Source organism: Pseudophryne corroboree, chromosome 8, assembly GCF_028390025.1.
Source record: "Pseudophryne corroboree isolate aPseCor3 chromosome 8, aPseCor3.hap2, whole genome shotgun sequence".
Taxonomy (NCBI): domain Eukaryota; kingdom Metazoa; phylum Chordata; class Amphibia; order Anura; family Myobatrachidae; genus Pseudophryne; species Pseudophryne corroboree.
The window spans coordinates 403,180,959-403,193,195 of record NC_086451.1 but is presented as its reverse complement, the minus strand read 5'-3'; the positions used below and the strand labels follow the sequence as shown (position 1 = coordinate 403,193,195).

The 12,237-nt window shown below is 45.3% G+C and overlaps 1 long non-coding RNA gene across 1 annotated transcript in view; it reads left to right on the top strand.

The window, feature by feature from the left end:
* The window catches only part of LOC134947859 (uncharacterized), a 138,777-nt gene extending 137,330 nt beyond the window's left edge, over positions 1-1,447 (top strand). Inside the window, exon 5 of the long non-coding RNA XR_010182823.1 lies at positions 1,105-1,447. This is a non-coding gene — a long non-coding RNA (uncharacterized LOC134947859). The remainder of the gene's footprint in view (positions 1-1,104) is intronic.
* The last annotated feature ends 10,790 nt before the right edge of the window (positions 1,448-12,237 follow it).

Genomic DNA, 12,237 nt, shown 5'->3' with positions numbered 1-12,237 from the left:
TGGGGCGGGACCTTGCTATGATAAGTAATTTGATTATAGTTAGGACACTTTAAGTTTCCTCTCATTTCATCTTTGAATAGTTGTCTGATTGCCCCATTTGCTTCTACCCCTTTGTTTTGGGGTTTGTATAGTTTTAGCGGCTTCTCCGCTCGGCGGCGCCGGGCCGCATCACTTCCGGTTAATGGAACGCATGTATTTCCGGTTGGTGGAACGCGGCGGCGCCGGGCCATGTCACTTCCGGTTAATGGAACGCATTTACTTCCGGTTGGTGGAACGCGGAAGCCGCGCTCCCGGCGCGCAGCCAATTTAAATGTAATTTAAAGCGTTTTATACATGTATGATGTTCCATGTGTCCTATAATTGATCTGGCTAACAGACCACCTATTCTAGTATATTGGGTTATTGATCAGACCCGTTGGTTTTGTTTATTGCAGTGAGTATTCACTTTTGTAGTTGTAATAGGCACTTCCTGTTTGAGTGCCTTAAATAGCCTTGCCTTGGCTTTATGCAGTATGCAGCTATCATTAGGCTCATGGCACCGGAGCTGTAAGTACGCTACCTCCACTGTTATTCGTGATGTGTGTTCTTTGAATGGTCTGTAAGTACTCTTTTCCTTTTTGGTTATAGATGACAAGCTGATCTTAGCTGATTAAATAATAGCTGCTAAATGTTGTCTCACATTGTACCAGGTATGACTTATATTAGGTTACTCGTCTTATACCTTTTTAGTTGTTTCCTATACCTCTGTTGCTTCTGGTTGGTTGTGTGACAGGCCATATGTTTGATCCCTATTACAGATGGTCCTATTTAAATGGAACCATACATTAGGTCATACTGATTTTGGTGTTTTACCCAGGTAATTTTCACCTGTTAGGTGTCTATGTACCTCGTTGAGGTATGAAGTGTGGGGGAGGTTTTCATTGATTATTGGAACATGGGCATATGATGCACTTTAAGCACGTCTAATACTGTCCAGTTGTATTCTCCTGTAATTTCTTGACTGTCAATAGGGCCTGGGAGGCACTGGTGGTGGTGATGGTGTAAGTGATTTGGTGTGTTTTCACACTATATTGATTTTAACTGTTTTTAATGTTTATTGTTTAGATGTTTTGAAGTGCCTATCTTGATAAAGGTCCACATATGGACCGAAACGTCAATGATTGACGGCATCACTTTTGAACTTGATTAAACCAAGTTGACTCAACAAGTGGACTCAGAGACTGATTTTGGCGAGAGTGCACCTTCCACTTTGGTGGTAGTTGCGGTATATATATCCCCTTGATGAAGTCCTGTTGCTGACGGACGAAACGCGTTGGGAATACCTGCAGACATCTCCTCTCTATGGACAGATAAGCCTATAACAATTTTAAATCCTGTACGCATGCATTTCAGTCATTTACATGGACAGATAAGCCTGATATAATTTTTTTATTCTGTACGCATGTTATACAGCTATTTTATGTGTGTTTTTATGTGATTATGTTATTAAATTCTTTGTATTTTTAATATATACACTGCTCAGGCTACAAATTTATATTTTGTGGGAATAAGCTAGTTCCCTAATTAGGTCTGTGAAACTAAGCAGCAACATAATACGTAACATAAATGGTACACACTATGTTAGTTTTCTTCTGTTTTATCCGCATGTTCTTAATCCACAAAAAGAGTACTGCTTGAGTCAAGTCTCTACCTACCAGATAAGTGTTTTAAACCGATCCTTATCATCCGTTCCTCTACACCTTCATTTCCCCTGATTTTAAGAATCACACTCTTGGGCGCTTGTTTTCACCAATTCTTGCAATATATATATATATATATATATACATATAATAATATAATAGAAATCTAGAGGTCTTAGTTACATACAGTTTGCAAACATATGATAAGCCACCAGGCCCCGACAAGGCACCTCTGATGGTGGTGGTCCCTAACTCTAGATCTGGGCCCGGGGTGTAGAACCCCACAACCAGCAAAGGCCAGCTAACCCCAGGGCAGCACAACGCGTATATCTACGCGCAGAGACATGCGATCAACTGCAAATAGCAACCGGAATGTATGTCACGAAATACTGCACATCTGGATACCAAACACTAAGTACTAACCTTGCTCTGTCCCCTCACATCCTGTAAAGCTGAATAACTCTATTGTTCTACATTTTGAGTATATGTAACTTGCTGGAAAAGTGTGTGGAGACTATGGGGTATATTTACTAAGCTCCCGATTTTGACTGGTTTGGTGTTTTTTCATCAAAGTGTCATCTCGGGAATTTACTAAACTCAATTCTTGGCAGTGATGAGGGCATTCTTATTTTTTTTAAGTTAAAGAAAAAAAATACGAATGAATACACCATCGGTCAAACACGCCTGTTATTTTTTACAACTCGGTAATTTACTAAAAATTAAAATTCACAATCACAGCCGGCAATAGCCAAACAATGCCGTGAAAAAATACAAATCGTAAAAAAAACTGTTTTCAAATAGACCTGCTTTTTTTTACCGTGTTCTGATAGGCATGCACGGATCCGTGAGATCCGTGCATGTTTATCAGTGGGAAGGGGTGTGAAAGAGTTAAAAATCAGGAAAATAAATTGTGTGGGGTCCCCCCTCCTAAGCATAAGCAGCCTCGGGCTCTTTGAGCCGGTCCTGGTTGTAAAAATACGGGGGGGAAATTGACAGGGGTTCCCCCATATCTTAACAACCAGCACCGGGCTCTGCGCCTGGTCCTGGTGCAAAAAATATGGAGACAAAAGACGTAGGGGTCCCCCGTATTTTTAACACCAGCACTGGGCTCCACTAGTCAGAGAGATAATGCAACAGCTGGGGGACACTTTTATATTGGTCCCTGCGGCCCTGGCATTAAATCACCAACTAGTCACCACTGGCCGGGGTACCCTGGAGGAGTGGGGACCCCTTAAATCAAGGGGTCCCTCTCCTCCAGCCACCCAAGGGCCAGGGGTGAAGCCCGAGGCTGTCCCCCCCCCATCCAAGGGCAGCGGATGGGAGGCTGATAGCCTTTTGTGTAAAAAAAAGAGTATTGTTTTTTGTAGCAGAACTACAAGTCCCAGCAAGCTTCCCCCGCAAGCTGGTACTTGGAGAACTACAAGTATCAGCATGTGGGGGAAAAACGGGCCCACTGGTACCTGTATTTCTACTACAAAAAAAAAATACCCAAATAAAAACTAAACACACACACACAAACACACACACACACACACACACACACACACACACACACACACCGTGATAGTAAAATTTTATTAAACACACATGCACACTTACATACACACATACCTATGTTGACACGAAGCAGTCGGTCCCCTTGTCCAGTAGAATCCCGTGATACCTGTAAATAAAATTATACTTACAAAGAATTCGGGGTAGATCGGTCCTCTTCTTATAAGTTATAATCCACATACTTGGTAAAAAAAATAAACCGAAATACCCGAACCACGCACTGAAAGGGGATCCATGTCCCCTCTCCTCCAGGGTACCCCGGCCAGGGGTGACTAGTTGGTGATTTAATGCCAGGGCTGCAGAGACCAATATAAAAGTGTCCTCCGGCTGTGGCATTATCTCTCTGACTAGTGGAGCCCGGTGCTGGTGTTAAAAATATGGGGGACTCCAACATCTTTTGTCTCCCGTATTTTTTGCACCAGGACCAGGCGCAATGCACAGTGCTTGTTGTTAAAATATGGGGGAACCCCTGTCAATTTTTTCTCCGTATTTTTACAACCAGGACCGGCTCTAAGAGCCCGAGGTTGGTTATGCTTAGGAGCGGGGACCCCACTAGGGATGTGCACTTGAAATTTTTCGGGTTTTGTGTTTTGGTTTTGGGTTCGGTTCCGCGGCCGTGTTTTGGATTCGAACGCGTTTTGGCAAAACCTCACCGAATTTTTTTTGTCGGATTCGGGTGTTTTTTTCAAAAAAACCTAAGAAACAGCTTAAATCATTGAATTTGGGGGTCATTTTGATCCATAGTATTATTAACCTCAATAACCATAATTTCCACACATTTTCAGTCTATTCTGAACACCTCACACCTCACAATATTATTTTTAGTCATAAAATTTCCCCCGAGGTCGCTGGATGACTAAGCTCAGCGACCCAAGTGGCCGACACAAACACCTGGCCCATCTAGGAGTGTCACTGCAGTGTCACGCAGGATGGCCCTTCCAAAAAACACTCCCCAAACAGCACATGATGCAAAGAAAAAAAGAGGCGCAATGAGGTAGCTGTGTGAGTAAGATAAGCGACCCAAGTGGCCGACACAAACACCTGGCCCATCTAGGAGTGGCACTGCAGTGTCACGCAGGATGGCCCTTCCAAAAAACACTCCCCAAACAGCATATGACGCAAAGAAGAAAAAAAATAGGCGCAATGAGGTAGCTGTGTGACTAAGATAAGCGACCCAAGTGGCCGACACAAACACCTGGCCCATCTAGGAGTGGCACTGCAGTGTCACGCAGGATGGCCCTTCCAAAAAACACTCCCCAAATAGCACATGACGCAAAGAAGAAAAAAAGAAAAAAGAGGTGCAAGATGGAATTGTCCTTGGGCCCTCCCACCCAACCTTATGTTGTATAAACAGGACATGCACACTTTAACCAACCCATCATTTCAGTGACAGGGTCTGCCACACGACTGTGACTGAAATGACTGGTTGGTTTGGGCCCCCACCAAAAAAGAAGCAATCAATCTCCCCTTGCACAAACTGGCTCTACGGAGGCAAGATGTCCACCTCATCATCATCGTCCGATTCATCACCCCGTTCACTGTGTACATCCCCCTCCTCACAGATTATTAATTCGTCCCCACTGGAATCCACCATCTCAGATCCCCGTGTACTTTCTGGAGGCAATTGCTGCTGGTGAATGTCTCCAAGGAGTAATTGATTATAATTCATTTTAATGAACATCATCTTCTCCACATTTTCTGGACGTAGCCTCGTACGCCGATTGCTGACAAGGTGAGCGGCGGCACTAAACACTCTTTCGGAGTACACAATGGAGTGAGGGCAACTTAGGTAGAATAAAGCCAGTTTGTGCAAGGGCCTCCAAATTGCCTCTTTTCTCTGCCAGTATACGTACGGACTGTGTGACGTGCCTACTTGGATGCGGTCACTCATATAATCCTCCACCATTCTTTCAATGGTGACAGAATCATATGCAGTGACAGTAGACGACATGTCAGTAATCATTGGCAGGTCCTTCAGTCCGGACCAGATGTCAGCATCAGACTGCCCTGCATCACCGCCAGCGGGTGGGCTCGGAATTCTGAGCCTTTTCCTCGCACCCCCAATTGCGGGAGAATGTGAAGGAGTAGATGTTGACAGGTCGCGTTCCGCTTGACTTGACAATTTTCTCACCAGCATTTCTTTGAACCCCTGCAGACTTGTGTCTGCCGGAAAGAGAGATACAACATAGGTTTTAAATCTAGGATCGAGCACGGTGGCCAAAATGTAGTGCTCTGATTTCAACAGATTGACCACCCGTGAATCCTTGTTAAGCGAATTAAGGGCTCCATCCACAAATCCCACATGCCTTGCGGAATCGCTCTGTGTTAGCTCCTCCTTCAATGTCTCCAGCTTCTTCTGACTCAGGCTGGCAGTGTCTGAACTGTCTTCACGTGTGGCAAGTTCAAAAGGTTGCAGAACCTTGCACAACGTTGAAATCATTCTCCACTGCGCTTGAGACAGGTGCATTCCACCTCCTTTGCCTATATCGTGGGCAGATGTATAGGCTTGAATGGCCTTTTGCTGCTCCTCCATCCTCTGAAGCATATAGAGGGTTGAATTCCACATCGTTACCACCTCTTGCTTCAGATGATGGCAGGGCAGGTTCAGGTTTTTTTGGTGGTGCTCCAGTCTTCTGTACGCGGTGCCTGCACGCCGAAAGTGGCCCGCAATTCTTCTGGCCACCGAGAGCATCTCTTGCACGCCCCTGTCGTTTTTTAAATAATTCTGCACCACCAAATTCAAGGTATGTGCAAAACATGTGACGTGCTGGAATTTGCCCAGATTTAATGCACACACAATATTGCTGGCATTGTCTGATGCCACAAATCCACAGGAGAGTCCATTTGGGGTAAGCCATTCTGCGATGATCTTCCTCAGTTGCCGTAAGAGGTTTTCAGCTGTGTGCGTATTCTGGAAAGCAGTGATACAAAGCGTAGCCTGCCTAGGAATGAGCTGGCATTTGAGAGATCCTGCTACTGGTGCCGCCGCTGCTGTTCTTGCGACGGGAGGCAATACATCTACCCAGTGGGCTGTCACAGTCATGTTGTCCTGAGTCTGCCCTGCTCCACTTGTCCAGATGTCCGTGGTTAAGTGGACATTGGGTACAACTGCATTTTTTAGGACACTGGTGACTCTTTTTCTGACGTCCGTGTACATTCTCGGTATCGCCTGCCTAGAGAAGTGGAACCTAGATGGTATTTGGTAACGGGGGCACACTACCTCAAGAAATTGTCTAGTTCCCTGTGAACTAACGGCGGATACCGGACGCACGTCTAACACCAACATAGTTGTCAAGGCCTCAGTTATCCGCTTTGCAGCAGGATGACTGCTGTGATATTTCATCTTCCTCGCAAAGGACTGTTGGACAGTCAATTGCTTACTGGAAGTAGTACAAGTGGTCTTCCGACTTGCCCTCTGGGATGACGATCGACTCCCAGCAGCAACAACAGCAGCGCCAGCAGCAGTAGGCATTACATTTAAGGATGCATCGGAGGAATCCCAGGCAGGAGAGGACTCGTCAGACTTGCCAGTGACATGGCCTGCAGGACTATTGGCTTTCCTGGGTAAGGAGGAAATTGACACCGAGGGAGTTGGTGGGGTGGTTTGTGTGAGCTTGGTTACAAGAGGAAGGGATTTACTGGTCAGTGGACTGCTTCCGCTGTCGCCCAAAGTTTTTGAACTTGTCACTGACTTATGATGAATGCGCTGCAGGTGACGTATAAGGGAGGATGTTCCGAGGTGGTTAACGTCCTTACCCCTACTTATTACAGCTTGACAAAGGCAACACACGGCTTGACACCTGTTGTCCGCATTTCTGTTGAAATACTTCCACACTGAAGAGCTGATTTTTTTGGTATTTTCACCAGGCATGTCAAGGGCCATATTCCTCCCACGGACAACAGGTGTCTCCCCGGGTGCCTGACTTAAACAAACCACCTCACCATCAGAATCCTCCTGGTCAATTTCCTCCCCAGCGCCAGCAACACCCATATCCTCTTCATCCTGGTGTACTTCAACACTGACATATTCAATCTGACTATCAGGAACTGGACTGCGGGTGCTCCTTCCAGCACTTGCAGGGGGCGTGCAAATGGTGGAAGGCGCATGCTCTTCACGTCCAGTGTTGGGAAGGTCAGGCATCGCAACCGACACAATTTGACTCTCCTTGTGGATTTGGGATTTCGAAGAACGCACAGTTCTTTGCTGTGCTTTTGCCAGCTTGAGTCTTTTCATTTTTCTAGCGAGAGGCTGAGTGCTTCCATCCTCATGTGAAGCTGAACCACTAGCCATGAACATAGGCCAGGGCCTCAGCCGTTCCTTGCCACTCCGTGTGGTAAATGGCATATTGGCAAGTTTACGCTTCTCCTCCGACAATTTTATTTTAGATTTTTGAGTCCTTTTTTTACTGATATTTGGTGTTTTGGATTTTTCATGCTCTGTACTATGACATTGGGCATCGGCCTTGGCAGACGACGTTGATGGCATTTCATCGTCTCGGCCATGACTAGTGGCAGCAGCTTCAGCACGAGGTGGAAGTGGATCTTCATCTTTCCCTATTTTTGGAACCTCAAAATTTTTGTTCTCCATATTTTAATAGGCACAACTAAAAGGCACCTCAGGTAAACAATGGAGATGGATGGATACTAGTACACTTATGGATGGACGAGCGACTGCCGACATAGAGGTAGCTACAGCCGTGGACTACCGTACTGCATCTGCTGCTAAAATAGACTGGATGATAATGATATAAAAAATATATATATATCACTACTGCAGCCGGACAGGTATATATTATATAATGACGTACCTGCTGGACACTGTCAGCAGAATGCGTTTATAGAATAAAAACACCACACGACGAGTGTTTAACTTTTTCAGGCAGACAATCACAATATACTGGTGGTCAGTGGTCACTGGTCAGTCACACTGGCAGTGGCACTCTGGCAGCAAAAGTGTGCACTGTTAAATATGTACTCCTGCTATAACTGCTCCCCAGTCTCCCCCACAATTAAGCTGTGTGAGCAGTGAGCACTCAGCACAGTCAGATATACAACATAGATGATGCAGCACACTGAGGCTGAGCACAGTTATGGTACTGTGTCACTGTGTATCTTTTTTTTTCAGGCAGAGAGCGGATTATATTAAATAATAAAACAGCACTGGTGGTCATTGGTCAGTCACTACTAGTAAACTCTGCACTCTCTGAGTACTCCTAAGCTCCAGTAAATCAAGTGTCTCACTCTCTATCTATTTCTATTCTAAACGGAGAGAACGCCAGCCACGTCCTCTCCCTATCAATCTCAATGCACGTGTGAAAATGGCGGCGACGCGCGGCTCCTTATATAGAATCCGAGTCTCGCGATAGAATCCGAGCCTCGCGAGAATCCGACAGCGGGATGATGACGTTCGGGCGGGCTCGGGTTAACCGAGCAAGGCGGGAGGATCCGAGCCTGCTCGGACCCGTGTAAAAAAAGCTGAAGTTCGGGCGGGTTCGGATTCCGAAGAACCGAACCCGCTCATCACTAGACCCCACGCAACTTTTTTCAGGATTTTTAACACTTTAAACACATTTTTTAAGGTAAACAATGAAGCCCTGCATGGATCTCATGGATCCAGCTGGGATTCATTGTTTTAAGTTTGACAGTGTTTTACTAATCACTCCCGTAAAACACTGGCCGAAATTACGAATGACATCGATATCGGAAAACACAAAAATGCAGAATACGATAGCATAGTAAATGAAGCGTAATTTTTTTTATAAAGTTGCAAATTTACACATTCGCTGTCCTTTGTGTTTAATCTCCCTCCAAATCCCGACAATTACGAATCTTAGTAAATATATATATATAAATATATTGAATATTGTCTTTGTGGCTTTTCTCTGCTAATGCGTATGCTACCGTATATACCACGCGCCAATCCGCAAGGCTCGTGAGCCAGTGTGCGTAGTGTGCGTGTATGCGTACGCATGGCGATCACGCGAACGCACAGAGACCACTCTGTTTGGTGTTTGTATGTGGTGTGTGTGTAATATTTTTGACTTTGAGAATAGATAGATAGATAGATAGATAGATAGATAGATAGATAGATAGATAGATAGATAGATAGATAGATAGATAGAGGTTCTTGAAGTATTGGTGGCAGTAAAATATCAGGACTTCTCCTTGTCACTCCTTCTGTGGATATGAGCTGAGCCTTCAGTGACAATTAGGTTCCCTTAATGTAACCACAGAAACAGACAGTGATTGTGCAGGTAGTGTCACGTGATTGTTGCTTATCCACTGAGCCAATAAGATATAAAATTGTAAAATGCAGATTTAATTATAAAAAAATGAAGAAAATACAAGGATATATTGTAGACAATAATATAGACAATAATAGAGATGGCACTCTTTCATTAGCATAAAGTCTATGACATAGGCTGGAGAAAAGTCAAAATCCTACCAAGGATGATGTATTGGAGCCACAGGTGTAAATGTGCAGAGTAAGCAGGTTCTCTCTGCACATGGCTCCAAAGCTTGCACCGAAGGTTTCCCAGGATAGTTGGCAGTATTCTTCTTTGTAGCAATCACAGATGAAGCATACCAACATGTTTCGAGACACAGCCAAAAGGTTTCCCAGGATAGTCGGCGGTATTCTTCTTTGTATTAATCACAGGTGAAGCAGTCCCATGCATTTCAAGATATAGCCTCGAACCTGCTGTGTCTCGAAATGCGTTGGTTTGATTCATCCTTTGTAGGATTTTGACTTTTCTCCAGCCTATGTCATAGACTTTATTCTAATGAAAGAGTGCCATCTCTATTATTGTCTATATTATTGTCTACAATACAGTATATCCTTGTTTGTTCTTACATTTTTTGTAATTAAATCTGCATTTTACCATTTTCTATCTTATTGGTTCAGTGAATAAGCGCCAATCATGTGACACTACCTCCACAATCACTGTCTTTCCTGTTTGTCTATGAGAGATGCTGCCAGTGTCATATCATGCCACAGAGTACTGTCCAGGCCATCTCCATACTGGCATTCCCTCCAAAACTGGCATCTGCACACCGCCATGTCAGAGCCAAAACTAGGACTCCTTTCACCCGGGGCAAGGCAGTAATTTGTTCCTCCCCAAAATTAAATAAATAAAATAAGTTAATTAATAAAAATAAATAAACTATCAGAAAGAGTGAGAGAGGAGGGAGGGTGACAGAGAGAGGGGAAGAGGAATACAGGGGGTAGATAAGAGAGGGAGGATGGAAAGAAAGAGGGGAGAGAGAGAAGGGGAAGGGGAGAGAGGGGGGTGAGGAGTGTGGGTGATCGCTAACCTTGAAGCCATCGTCCAGAGACGGCAGCTGGTCAGGTCCAGTGGGAGATCTCAGCAGGCAGCAGTGGAGAGGAGCCACGCAGACAAGATGGCAGTGGGTTGAGTATTCTGGCTCTTCTACAGCCCCAGCTGCTGAATATAAACAGGAGCGGGACCGGAGATCAGCCATTTGTTAGGAGGACAGCGGAGGGACTGAAATGGAGTTGTCAGTATGAGAGCAGAGTTCACTGCAGCCAACGCTGAATGCAACATACAGGGCAGCGGCATGGAGCGATGGCTAAAGATGAGCAGTTGTGCAGCCAGGGCAAGGGACCGAAGCAGCTGGTGCTGCTATGGTGAGTGTTGGGTCAGTGCAGGGGCTCTCCAGCTGGACAGCATGGAGCCAAGATGATGGTAGGCTGGACTCCAGGGAAAGCCCCCCCAGAAATGTCTGGGATGGGAACAACTAAGAGTCAAGGCAGCATAATGTGAAGGGAGCTGGCAGAGGTCTTGGTGCCTTCTCAAATCCAGCACATGGATCACGTGCCCCCCTATAGCCCCTTTAGTTGCAGCCATGGCCATTTTGGATACAGTGAAATGTCCGCATTCAGCCACTCACAGCACTGCTACTGCTCAGCTAATCTCAGCGCCTAATCAGAGTATAACCAAGCCTATGAAAGGACTTCCTAGAGAAAGGGCTGGCTGCCAGTGCAATGTTACTATTGTTGTTCCAGACAACAACCTGGTCTCATGGTATCTGCAGACTTACCAGTCCTTTCTGCTTATTCTGTCCAGTCCTAAACACTCTGGTTCCATTATGGCGAAGCATTCCAGTTCTAGTCTGGCTAAGTACTCTGGTCCCAGTCTGGCTAAACACTCTGGTTCTTGTCTTGCCAAGCATTCTGTTTCTAGTGCAACTAAGCACCCTGGTTCCAGTTTGGGTGAGCACTCTGGACCTAGTCCAACTAAGCACTATGGTCCAAATCCAGTTAAGTACTCTGGTCCCAGTCCCACTAAGCACTCTAGTTACAGTCTGGCCAAGGAATCCAGATCCTGTTCATTCAGTATCTAGTTCCAGTCAAGTCGAGCATCATGGGTTCATTCCAGTTCAGTTTCTGTTCCAGTTATTCAAGCAGTCTTGGTCCAGTGCATTTGGTATATGGTTACAGTCCAGTCAAGCATTCCACGTCCAGTCCAGTTCAGTATCTGGTTCCAATCCAATTGATAATCCCAGATCCAGTCTGGTTCAGTATCTGGTTCAAGTCCAGTCAAGCATTCCTAGTCCAGTCCGGTCCAATATCTGACTCTAGTCCAGCCCAATGTCTTATTTCAATCCGGCTGCCTTGCCGGTATCTTGCTTGCAACTGGTCTCTTCATGTATTGTACCAAGTGTCTTTAGCCTTTATTGTACCTTTTGCAGCCTCCATCTTTTTGTGCATTCAGCTATTCAGCCATTACCAGCTCCTTTTCCTCCATGAGAAGGAATCCTATCAAGCTGCCTAACTTCCCACCTATAGGCCCTAGCCCAGCTCCAGGCACCAAACCCTGCCCGGGTAGAGACAGCCCTGGCATGACACTTCATAAATCAGACCTCAAGATACTGTAACATTAAAAATTAGAGGACACATTGTTGTTTTGTTTTCAAATTTGCCACTATAACTCTAGTGTCCAAATCAAAGAAATATTGTGGCTGTTCCCAGTTTTCAAAGTAT